The sequence below is a fragment of the Mugil cephalus genome, chromosome 17 (genome assembly GCF_022458985.1).
Source record: "Mugil cephalus isolate CIBA_MC_2020 chromosome 17, CIBA_Mcephalus_1.1, whole genome shotgun sequence".
In the NCBI taxonomy this organism is placed as follows: Eukaryota; Metazoa; Chordata; class Actinopteri; order Mugiliformes; family Mugilidae; genus Mugil; species Mugil cephalus.
In genome coordinates, this window is record NC_061786.1 from 12,827,891 (window position 1) to 12,841,528 (window position 13,638).

General features: G+C 39.8%; 1 long non-coding RNA gene across 1 annotated transcript; it reads right to left on the reverse strand.

Moving 5' to 3' along the window:
* Positions 1-4,972: 4,972 nt before the first annotated feature.
* Positions 4,973-9,413, reverse strand: LOC125023132. The gene is made up of 3 exons (XR_007114549.1): positions 8,954-9,413; positions 7,857-7,951; positions 4,973-5,196 (listed from the first exon to the last, which is right to left on the reverse strand). It is a non-coding gene; the product is annotated as an uncharacterized LOC125023132 (long non-coding RNA).
* Positions 9,414-13,638: the final 4,225 nt, after the last annotated feature.

Genomic DNA, 13,638 nt, shown 5'->3' on the forward strand with positions numbered 1-13,638 from the left:
GTAAAGTGCCAGCAAAGACGGGCATTAAGAAAATAATGGCACATGAAGACAGATTTGATCCTGATCCCTGTCAGGTAGCGCTCACGTCTCCCTCTCTCTGCTACAGCAATCACAGCCATCTGGCCCGGAAAATAGATCGATGGCTACAGAGCATAAACAACCCCGCTGGCGGCCCGCCACCAGCCATCACACGCGAAGTTGGAGAACGATTCGCTCACTTTACGCCTATGAACCCCCCCCTCCTACCACTTCTTATCGCTTCACAGCTTGTGGCCTAATTGACTCCAGGCTCGCACGTATGTGGGGTAAACTTCAAATTATACGTGAACTGTCACACTGAGGCAGCACCACATTTTAGATTCAGTACAAGTATATATATATAAATCAGTCATTAATCACTTTTAGTTCCTTTTATGCTTGTTTTCCTCACTTAGCTGCTAACATTGCCGCTCTGAAGGAAAATGTTCTTTCGAGATTGGACAGGGACAATTATTGGTCTTATTACTGACTGAGGATAATATAAAAGCTGCACTGTAGCTTTGTTAGCATTTCAGGTACATCACCATGGAGATACTGCAGCACCAGAACTGCACAAGGTCACCCGTGTTGTCTCGTGTGTGTCTGTGTGATTTTGTGTATATACTTGCGTATGTAACTCGGCAGAGGCTCAAATGAAGTAATCCATAGTTGGCAAAAGTGTGTTTGAGAGTCCATGAGGAACTTGAGTTCAGGTTCTCTTATTATTTAGTAGGGCTATTCAGCTTTTTCTTTGCTTTTTTAATGAAGTGTGACTTCATTCAGAGTCCAAGGTTTACTGAATTACCGGCTGAGTGATTTCATATTATCTGCTTTTTCACATTTTCTGACTTTACGGAACATGTTATTGCAGCTTGAGCCCTTTACATGGCATGAATACGCGAGAGTGACGGATGGAATTATCATGCTTGACAATGCATGAGACTTTGCGGTTTCACCAAAAGGTCAGTACCTAAGGTCACGGTGACTCACGGCTTTAAAAATGTGTGGAAATTTATCCAAATATCTCAGCGAGAGCGCCTTTGGAACGGGGTACACACTGTGAGCAGCTCATCCCTGAGACTTCTTATTTTAACTGAAGGTATAAATCTTCACAGAAGAAGGCAGGGATAGGAATTAACTAATAACTTTAATGAAAACTCAAAATCCAGGGAACAAAAGCTGCTGCAGGGATGGCAGGATAATCAAAAAGCACTATTCCAAAAACAAGTAAGGACTGAAATTCAAACAAGAACATCAACAGTTGACATCACAGAGAACAAAGGCAGGGTTATATACACGTGGGCAGATGGGTTAAGGAGACACGGGTCAATCAAATTAGGGGGAGCACACCAGGAGAAACCAATCCGACGATCAAAGTGGGGGAAAGGCAGGAAGTAAAACAAGGAAGAACTTTGGAAAATAAAAACAGGAAACACAGAAAATACTCAAAATACAAAACCCTTACAACAAGCTGTGGAGTACTGTTAAATCTAAGCATTACTTCTACTGTCTTTTTATTAGTGACGTCATTAGCGACTAGACTGTGTCGTCATAATTAATTCTGAATTCATGCAACCCCCGGTGTTCACACATTAAAGGAATTTGCCTCAGTGTTTGGTGCATTAAACATAGTAAGAAATAAGTTGTAAGCTAACATTTATATGATGTAGTATAAAAAGTAGGCATTGGCAAGGACTTCACGACACGATACGTATCGCGATACTTGAGTCACGGTACGATACATTATAGCGATATTCTGACATTGCGATATGTTGCACTATCCTACATAGTTCACTGAGAAATTTTAACTGCAGCTTAAACTACATCGTATATATGTAGATCAGATGACAGTGGTAATTCACTGGACAAATTGAGTCAAAAAACAATATGAATCCACATGATCCATTGCCAGTTTATTGGAGGTGTTAGTTGTTCACGATCGACCAAAAACATGACTTTTTCTTTTAAAATCGATATTAAGACGTTCACAATCAATACCTGTTTTTTGATCTTTTAATGGAATTTAATATGAATGAATGCAATTTGCAATATGAAAACACGTAAAGTATCACCAGACATAGTTTGCTTCAGCATCTCTCACCACATGAGTGTGGTAGGAGATACATTATATCCACTCCAACTCTTTGGTTTAACTCCATTGTGGTTAAACGCAGGTCCAACCCTCATCCATCTCTCTCAAGTACATGTTCATGGATGAGGGCGAAGGTCGTGACCGCTGGAGTCGGGAGATCATTGTTAAGTTTTGATTGATTAATGGTGTGTCACGCAGCAGCACCTGTTCCCACAGTGAAATCAGCATATTATCTGTTTTATTCCTGATCACTGTGCTTTCAGTGATCAGGCCTGTTATCTCAGAATATCGCAGCTTGCTTTCCAGTGTGTGTTTGTGTGTGTGTGTGTGAGTTTGTTCGTGTGTTAGTGAGTGAGACAGTTAGTGCGCGCGGGTCTGTGTCATCGTACAACGTGTCTGAATTATTTCTTTGATATATGAGCTCTGGGAGCTTGAGACTCACGGTTTAATATTACGTTATTAAAGCCAACGGTTTTTGACTGTGCTCATTAGGAAAAGAAATTTAAGTTAAGTCTCAACGTGTACCATAAACGCATTAGCAAAGATTGGTTTTTGTCATTACTGTCTAAACATCCGTCTGATTCTGGTTTTACACACTGTGTATGTCTGTATTTTGACAAAACAGTAGTAAAACAAAGACATTTTAAAGTTCCTCACCCCCTTCTGCGTTTGATTAAATCCAATGGCAAGAATCTTTTTAAAAGATGTAATTATGTGTGTATTTATTAGCTTTCTGGGTGGAGGAAAATGTTCGTGTGTGTGCTACATCTGTTAACACTGACAATACCACTGTTTGGATTTTATTGATTGTTTTTCCCTCAGATCTTCAGGGAACGCCAGCAGCATGTTCGCAACGAGACAACAGACTGCTTTATTACAGTTCAAAAAAAAAAAAGAAAGTCAAAACGCACACAAACAAAGGAGAAAACCAATCAGGCTGCTGAAAAGACAAAAACACGGGGGAAGGTGGGTGTAATAAACATCACTGCTTCTTTATTCTGTTTCTCTCCTTTTTCTGATAAGTTGTGTTACCTTGAAGCTGAAAGCACCCAAGAAATAAAGGCAAGAAGTTACTTACGGATCGAGCAAACTGCATGATTTTGCTCTTCAAAAGTATCGAAACTTATCCAGATGTCTGCTCGGGTTTATCGTCAAGATTATGTTCAATAAATGTTTATTTTTTCATGGTCATGACATGACAAGAGCAGAGCTATTGCTCCTTAAAGGCAGTTTACTGAGCATGGCCAGCTGAGAGGAGACTGGCTGTAGACCCAGAATTCGCTGAAGGGATTATATATCTTAACCAACTAAGCCTAGCGACGTAGCCTCGGGAAATGCAAATTGGACTGTACATTTCTTTGTAATCTTTACTTCTACCTCATTCTTATTTAATTTAACTTTATTCTTATGTCTACATCTTGTTCATATATGTTCTTTTGTCATCTCATGACAAAATCATTTCAATACAGTGATCTTGAATCTTGAATGAAAATAGATTCGGAAAGGTCTGCAGTCATCAGACATAATTATGAAATGCTAATCTTCAACAATAAATCAAAATAAGGATCCCTTTCCAACAAAATGCACAGGGAGTGATTATGCCATCAATTCAAACAACAATCAACAATCAAACCGTTGAAGAGAAGAGGCAGACATACACGTCATCTGAAGATGAATATACTTACAACAAAATGGCTGGGATTGTTTGTAGGACTATCCGATTGCATGAAAAGTATTTTTCCCCTTGTATCAACTGAAACACTCTCCATAATGAAATCATAATACACTCAAAAAAATAACTTGTTCGTGGAATGCAATAAAATTATGGAAATAATTTCCACCTAAATAAAATGCTTTAATTTAGCAAGAAACTGTTTTCTTGAGTTACCTAAATGTAAATATGTTGTACTAAATGATGTACTTGTTACTTAATTACTAGGATTATGTCCAACTAGATTTGTTAGGGTAAATGTAACATACTAACATCATTTTGTTGGGCCATTTAGACTTATATGATTATGAGTTACTTAGTTTATTAGCCACTGTGTCCTCATTGTTACTTTTCCTTACTTCTGAAAGAAGGGTCTCTCTTATCTTTTCAAGTGTCTCTGCAGATTCACCCGATGGGTAGGTAGGTAGGTAGGCAGGTAGATAGGTAGGTAGGTAGGTGGGGCAGTAATTTACTTCGGCTCTTCAGGGTTTCAGTTCAACCTTTGGACATCCTTGACACGCTTGAGCTTCCTGTAGTTAGCAAGTTTGTACGTCTTATTAACCTTTAATTGAAAGGACAATAAAGACAGACAGGAAATGAGGGGACAGGAAATGCGGGATTCAAACCTTTAACTAATATACAGTGGGGCAGTACTGATCAGGAATTTTCTCATTACTGCCACCTACTGCTCTGGAGTTGAAGGCAGAAGTGATCTTAACTGATTAGAATTAGGTTGTGTTAACATAAATTAGTTTAGTAAACCACAAAACATGATTTTATATAATATAAGCTACATGTTAGACTTAGGTTAAGGTAACAGACACCCAGTTTGCTTTTTTGTGTGTACTAGTGTGTTACCAGACTCATATTCTGATGATCTATAGCAGGGCTCTTCAATGGTTTTCAGGCCAAGGACCCCCAAACTGATGGAGAGAATAAGTAGAGACCCTCTACCTTCTATATGTGTTATATATTAAATTTGGCCCAGTGCTATTTATGAATATACATTATTATCATTAACATTTTGCATTCAATATTAAGCTATTCAAACAATACACATGTTCAGATTTTTATTTTTATTTTTTTCATGTCAAACATGCAACAGTAGGGTGCAACTGCTGCAAACTTAAACATATAGACATACATGGGATTTCACTTTGGGACTAAATAGGCTCTCTTGAAATTTGAAAAAAATGTCTAATCAACCAAAGATTTTACAGGGAGGGATAATCAATGATTGCCCCAAAGGAGGAAACATTTTTCACAATAGGCTCCATATTTGCTACTTCCCGTTTTAATCAGGCGGTACACAGCATCCCGCGGTGAGTAATCCTGTCTTCGCATCTTGTAGGATGATTTTCTGCTGTGGCTCAGTCTATGATGGTAATCAAACGGTTGTTAAGTGCCTCTTTCTATAAATTACAGCTGCAGCAGCTTGTAGTTATATCATTCGTCTTTATTAAACCCTTAAATGAGAATTCTGTTGCAATGGATAACAGCATTAAAAGCTGAAAATGATAAAGATGAAAATGATAACTTACAAAATGTCTGTTTCTAATGTATAATTACATAGTTGTTTTGTTGCTGTAATTCTAGTATGGGCTAATTTACTGCTGTGTACGGTACGAGTGGGTATCAAATGAAGCTTCTTATGGTGTGCTTGTAAAATGATAGAAAAATCTGTGCCAGTTCTTGCTGACATTGATTGACTGATAAGTATTGATTAATATCTGAACAGATAACAGGTCACGCAATAATAAATCAATTAATACATCAGTTGAAACACCATATCACACAGGCACGCCAGGGTGTGGTTAATCTCCATCAAATATGAGATAAAAAAATAAATGCAATATTCTTATTAGGAGAATTAGCATCTTTTGACAGTATCATCTACAAAATCTCATTAGACAAATGCAGTTTCACAAGCGTGCACTATCTCACTTTCAACTAATGGTCTGTGTAATTCATGCGTGCAGAGACACTACTTTTCAACTTCAAAATATTATTAAGCCTGTGGGCAACATAGTGGAAGCAGAATATTAGCAATTTATAAATATATTATTGTTGAGCTAAATCCTTTGAGGAGTGAAAGCTAAATCCTCTGAGGAGTGAAATTGATCAGATTTCTGGATCAAAGGCTCCTCTTACAGTGGTCCCAGTCTTAGTCACCCTGACCTTTCCGGGATTTAACCATTGGCAACATTCTTAACTGATGAGCTCAATTAGAGGAATAATTTGGCATTTCATCGGCTTTTGTATTGACAGTTAGATGAGAAGATTGATATGGCAGAATAACAAGCTAAGACCAGCCACTACTCAGCTTAGGACACACTAGAAAAGGGGAAAATCCAGTCAAAGTGACTTTTACGTCTTTCAAGGTTTTGTTACTTCGTCTGAGCAATTTTTGCTAAGATTAGCTAACCAGCTACAAAATTATTCTTTTAAAAACCTACTATGTTTACTTAAAACCAATTACAATACTGCATAGGGTTAATATGAAGCTACAATTAGTGGCTCATCATAAAGTTAAGAAATCTAAGAAGGGAGTATTGAGCTAAGGCTAGTACTTTCCTGTCAGTCCTAAGCTAAGCTAACAGACACCTTGGCTAGGGGTCAATTTAGGTAGCTTTAGAGATTATGTATTAATCTTTTCATTGATGCATAACAGTATATTTGACAAAAATATTGTTTTGAATGCCTACTTTGTTTTCTTAAAATGATGAAAAAATTGTGTGTAGTGGAAATATGAGGCTACAACCAGCAGCGTGTTAGCTTAGCCTATCATAGATAAGAAACAGCTAGCTCGCTGTTAAGTAGTGCCAATAAGTAGTGCCTATAAAATTCATTAATTAGGCTAACAAATTAGCATATGTTATGTTTGCTTACCTGCATTGAGCCATGGCCAGGATATTTTTGTGTGTGCTAGCTGAGCCAGCTGGCAGCTGGTAGACAGCTTATTTAATTTAAATGATATTCCTTATTATTGTTGTTGTTGCTGGTGTTAATATTAAATGATATTGTCAATCTTTTAATTTGAGCTCAAACACATATGTCTGGCTGCTTGTTAGCTTAGTTCATCACAAAAATGGAAACATCTACCCTGTGTTATCCAAAGATTAAAAAAAAACATTCTATTGTTTAAAGCATTGCTTCTAAAAATATGGGAAGATTGTGTGTAGTGAATCTATAACCAGCAGCGACTTAGCTTAGCTAATCAGACGAGGAAACTGCTAGCCATCTCTATCCAAACATAACAAAATCCACTGAGAAGCTCATTAATCATGTCATGTTTGTTTATCTCTATTGTGGCAATACAGGCATTTCTCTGTCGGTGCTAAGCTAAGCTAGCAGACTGCTGGAAGTGGTTTTGTATAAATCATATTGATATGAGCATGGCATCAATGTTTCATAACTGCAGCTCCTTTAAATGCCTGTTTTAATATAAAAGATTTACCCAAAGGATTTCTGAAGATCATTAACAACAAGTGTCAAAGCTGGTTTCATTTGACCCTGCCACACTGTGACCATCACAAACATAACTCTGTGCCTTGTAGTACAATAAATCCAGTTGTGTCCACTGGGGGATTCTTCTTTATAAGGGCTTAAACATTATTCATCCACAACCCGGTCACAAGACTTCAAAAGGAATATTAAGCATGTTCATTATTCTGGAGTCACTATGAATCTGAAAGCCGTAGCAATCACATTAGTCAATAAACATGGAGGACAAGGAAGACGCCTACGAGCTCCCACGGGAGAGCTTCCAATTAACACTCAGGCTTTTCCCCTGACGTGTTGGCTGGTTTGAGAATGTGAAGAGATAGACAGAGAGAGAAGGAGGGAGTACTCATACATGGAGGATGTGCATCGCTTTTTAAATGTGAAATTTGTACTACACTGATCAGCCACAACATTAAAACCACTGACAGGAGAGGTAAATAACAGTGACCATCATATGACAATACAATATTGTACTGGGAAACCTTTGGACCTGGCATTCATGTGGATGTTACTTAGACATGTAGCACTCACCTAGACCAGACCAGACCAGACCAAGCACCCCCACCCCATAGCGATGACACTCTTTGATGGCACCAGCCATCCCCAGCACGATTATTTTACATTGCCTGCAGATTAAAATAATTAGTTTTTCAAAGGTTTTACTCTGTTTTGTTTTTTGTTTTTTCCCACTTTTAAGCCTCGCTAGCAGCATGCCTCAAGGACAATGCCAGCTGGCGAGTTAGTCCTCCATACTGACACATCAGACTGATACTGTTGGTTGGCCATGGTGATCAGAGGATGAATTCTTATGATGTGATACCTCTATCTCTAGTGTTATGTAAAGATCGATGAACACTTTGTTATATCATGTACAAGTTTCACAAAAATCATTTTTGAGGTTCAGTGCAGTGGCTCCAGCTGTTACTGTGCTTAATACTGGGTTACAGTTTGGTGGAAAAATGCTTAGTATTCATGTCATAACACAGGCTAACAGCTTAGCAACTGGGTAACTTAATGATGGAAATGCAAAAGCATAATCAACACTTTCATTAGGTAGAATAGAATGACAAAAAACTGAAAAACATGCCACAACTAGTGAACTCTGCACCTTTCAGTACTTAAATTCATCATAACTCTTAACTAATCTTAAAAGAGCAAAGAGTTGGAGCTGAAGCAAGTAGGAGATGCCTGTACAGACACTTAGTCACCTGTGACAGCAGTCACCGATCAACCAAAACGACCACGCCCATAATTACGTATAACTTTAAGCCTTAACTTAGAACACTATAGTTGTTATAAATGGGGGATATCAAATATTTTTTTTGTACCAGTCTGTAAAGTCTAATGTAAAGATATTTTAACATGGTGGATCTATGGAGAGTGACTTACTTTTAGAGCCACCCTCAAGTGGTCATTTTAGGAACTGCAATTTTTGGCAGTTGTGCATTACTTTACTTTATTACATTACTGACCGTCTCGTCAACTGAACATATTGAGTTACAGATGCATTATAAACGTTTATTCTTTTTGATGCTTTCTTAATGTTTAACGTCTTTAAGTCTGGTGCAGAATGCAGAAAATGTGATGCATCAAAAATGGCAAACTACAGCAATGAATGTGATGTTTACCCGCAGTGGAGAAATGTCTCTGGAGAAGATATTTTTGTAGTTTCTGGGATCCCTCCCTTGCGTGTCCTTTTACTTCAAATTGCAGGTACAGACCAACGCGCTGTTTGACACATTTGTGTGAATGTTGTGAGATGCTTATTTACACCATGTCTGTTGCTAGTTTGTGGTTGTGAGTGTTGAAACACCCAAGATGATGAGCCAGAAGTGGAGGAGGCGGTGCCACACGATTTGCTTGCCGTCAGTGGGCATTTAGGGCTGATCTTGTTAATCTGTCACAACTACAAACACGGACAACGTTATCTGTGAAAAAAAAAAAAAAAAACGACTTTTAGTCTCGTTATTCTTGTGAAAAGCTACTCATTCTGTATTCTCTTCTTTATCTGCCCGTATCTCATCAACAGCAGGTCCCCTTGTGATTTGCCTCACAAAGAGCGTCAGGTCCATTCTGACGCAGCGATTTTCCATCCTGTCTCCTTGAAACGTTGAAGAATCTGCCACATCTTTTATGTTGTCTCCATTTCCTTTGTGTTGTCTCGGGTCTTTTCACTATCACAGAGTAACACTGATCCGGCTTGATCTTGCATTCGCCAGCCGTTTAGACCCTTAAGCGTAACCATATTCTATGTTTTATTGAAATGGTTTCTGCTTGAGGCGGTTATCAAAACCAAGGACCCTGTGAAGGGAACAGAAGGAGGTGTTTCTTACCCTCCTCTCCAGAGGAGAACTGAAATTAATCCTGCCCCTCAGGAACTCGCCCAGTGAATTCTGGAGACTGCAAATTAAGCTTACAGTGAGCCAAGGAGAGTAGCAACTGTTCAAATTGAATGCAGAAGGACCGTGTGACGGTCATGCTATCCCACGGTGGGTGTGTTTTCCACAATATTCTATAAGAAGTATTTCTATAAATGTGTTAAACAGTCACGTTTCAGTATGAGGAATTAAGTGTTTTAGTTCTTTTTCCAAAGCTAAATTTGTTATTATTGACCCAGTAGTTATTTTAAAAGGTCATGCGGTGCAACAATTTAGTTGGACAACTTGTCAATTCTGCACTCTGCTCACCCTCTGCTGATTGCAACTCCTCAGTGGTTTCAGGGATTACTTGTACTCCCACAGTTCCACACTGTTCCCGCAAAGGTTTGATGTTATTGGGGCTGACAGCAGCCTTTTCAATACTGTCAAACAAAGAAAGGGCACCGCTACCGCAGGGTTGCCTCTGAGGTAGCGAGGGCAGCTGTGCGGACATCTCTGCAGGACTGACTTGGAAAATAACACTGCATCCGAAGACAGGGAAATTGCAATGTAGGTTTTGTATGTATGTTGTTGAGACATTTATTGCTTCTTCTTTTTGCACTTGTCAGACAGCACTGACATCTCTCTTTCCTAGGTATTCCATTATTTGTGCTGCTCCTCAGTTGACCCGCGCAGCAATAACACGTTTCACCGACCAGACAACATATGTTTTTCTGTCTGTTACGAACAAATCAATTGTCTGCTGAAGTTTCAGATGAGCGCGTGTGGCACTATCCACGTGTCAGATCTTTTTTTTTCCTACCAGGAGCTGCAGTGGTAAAGGAGCAAATGGGAAAGCTTTCATCAGTTGAAAACGAGTCGACGTGGCCATTAACTGTTCCAACCAGTGATCCAAAAAGCACTAAAATAGACTTTGATTTATATGAAAACATGGATTACGGCTCATAAGCTGTCAATTTTAATAGAATTCACATACATAAGCCCTGACAGCGTAAAAAAAATAATGTTTTATTTTGTGGTTTTGCGTGCCTTGCGAACAAGGATTAAGCCGCGCTCAATCATAAACCATCACGCATCACAAAAACAAGAACAAATGTTGTACAGTGTCATCCCACCCCTCCCAACACCCACCCCGAAGAGGCAGGGCGACTTGATAAAGCGAGGTGTTAATGTATTCCAGCTTGGAGAAAGCAGGAGCACACTGTGTGCACTGATGTGACATTAATGACAGAAACAGGACTGTCGAGTTGCACATGCAGCCCCCCACACACACGCACCACACCACACCACACCACACCACACATGTACTCGCACATTTTCTAAAGCCCTCTGGGGATATCTTCTAACTACCAAGCGACTTGCTGTGCAATATCGAACTCTGCAGGCTGGGTTTCCGGGGCACTCCTCAAAGGGTGCATTTTTGTGTTATGGTGATGCTGACAGGAAGGGGCAAGCTCGACTAACGCGCTGTCAGCTTCCGTCACTCAGCTGGAACCTCATGTTTAAAATCATGCTCATCAACGGCATGTGTAGATTTGTACTTGTAAAATTCACACACACACACACAAAAAAAATGTACAGCTGAGGTTAATATGGAAGCCCATTTGTGCCAGAGAAAAAAAAAGAGATCAAAATTTTATTTTTAAAAAAACTGGGATATTTGAAAATGATTATATATCATGAGCAACCAGCGTAAATATGAGACATGAAATACCCGTAAAGTAGCTGTGTGAACTATGTAACCAAAAACATAATGTTCTAAAGAACATTATTTGACTGTTTTATACTTTCCTCTAGTGTTAGTAGTCTGCTAAGTAAAGTACTGCACTATAAAAATGAAGGCAAAGAATCTAAGCACCATGGAGGGTATTGTAGGAATGGATCCCGGGTTCAAAATTCAGGCACAAAGAGGGATATTATCATAATTGACCTGTTTACTGATAAGAGTCTTATACATTCTACATTGCCTGGTCGGTGTTGCATCAATTTTTCAACAAAGTCTTCTTTTGAAGCCTTCTCCAGCACAACTCAGAGATTCTCAATGGGGTTAAGGTCCGGACTCTGTGGTGGTCAATCCATGTGTGAAAATGATGTCTCATGCTCCCTGAACTACTCTTTCACAATCTGAGCCTGATGAATCCTGACATTGTCGTCTCGGAAATACATCGATGGAATAACCTGGTTATTCAGTATATTCAGGTAGTCAGCTGACCTCATTCTCTGAGCATAATGTTGCTGAACCTAGACCTGATCATAGCACTGCCCCCACAGGCCTGTACAGTAGGAACTAGGTGCATAACTCCATCTGCCTCTCTCCTTTTCTCTGCCTTGATGCACCCCGATGATTTGACCCTTCTCGAACATCTTTTCCACGACCACGGTCATGTCTTTCCACATGGTTATTTAAGAAATGAGAAGCCACTCATCGCATTAGTTGCGGTTAAATAACTTGTTGCCAGCTGAAAGATAATCACCCGTGCAGTAATTATCCAATAGGAGTCTCATACCTGCTTAGTTCAGTCCAGGTGGTGATTTCTTTTTTTTTTTTTTTTTGGCCAGGCTGTGTTCGTGCAGTACGATGATTGAATTTTTATTCTTAGATACAAGCTTCTGTGGTTTATGGGTGTAGTCAAAATACAAACACATAAATCTGTGGACCACACTCTGACAGCGACCTTACACAAACGCATACCCACCCAAGTACAGTCTGTTGTTTGTTTCATCTCCCATTCCGGCGACATGCTGTCATCAGGAGCCCATCCATTTATTGTAGCTGTCAAACCGGCCTTCCTTAGGGGTGCCCTGCTGCGGCGACGCCTCCATGCATATATATCATAACTCGTGCATCACTCGGGCTTAGGCGCGACGGCTAGTGGCTCGGCCCAAAATATCTGTGCTGCTTGAATTATGGAGGTTTTTTAATATGATGCGCTCAGAGCGCCATGAGAGGAAACAGAGGTTTTTTATTAGTTGCATCGCTCATAAGATACAATCAGTTTAAGGTTCACGAAGGACAGTCCCTGTCTCCTTCTGAGGCAAGTCACCATCAGACACTGTGATTACCACGGCTCTAGATCTAAAGAATTATTAAACTAACGCCTTAAAATCCTTCATTGGTGGAAGCGCAGGCCAAAATCATGCATAATCATGTGAAATAAAACACATGCTCACAGGGCAAATCCTTGAACAAGACAATGGGGTGACACATGGGTCCGTCCCTTCACTTAATTGATACACAATGGAGAGTGTCAGCGTCACTGGCGGGGCGTAAAGTAAAGCTGACAGACAGGCCATGTCAGGAGGCAGCGCTGTTCAACATGTCTCCTCCTGTGACTGACAACCGCCCCCAATTAACCTCCAGCTCAAATGCAGACAGAAACCACATACATGTACACCTGCTCTCTCCCCCCCTCGCAAATATTCATACACGCACACACGCACACATGCTGGGCGTGTGACAGCTGTGGAGCTTCGTCTTTATTCATACAGCACTAATTGACCTTGTTTTTCAGGGCCAGCTCTCAGATCAGCCACAGCACAGGGAAGCTTTGTGTGCTTGCTGCACTGTCATGTAAACAGCTGCAGGCGATAAATGAACAAAGAAATAAATCCAATTCCCGTGTGATAACTGTCCATGTTTTTTTTTGTGTGTGTTTTTTTTTTATTTGTATTCTGCCTGAGGCTTTTTCTATTAATTCTCAATTCACTAAATTGTTTAATGTACAACACTGAGAGCCGCAGCAGAACCTGGTTTCTTTTTACCAAATGTGTCTCTGGGTCCCTCTAGTGTAATACCAAGGGGATGAAAGTTGCGTCCACTCTCGTCCATTCACTTTACGCCAGATTAAATCCCTCGAGACTGATTTTTTATAAAAAAATGAATCCCAGTGGAGCAGCATGATCACCTTTTTACCCACTCACAAGCAAAAAATGCT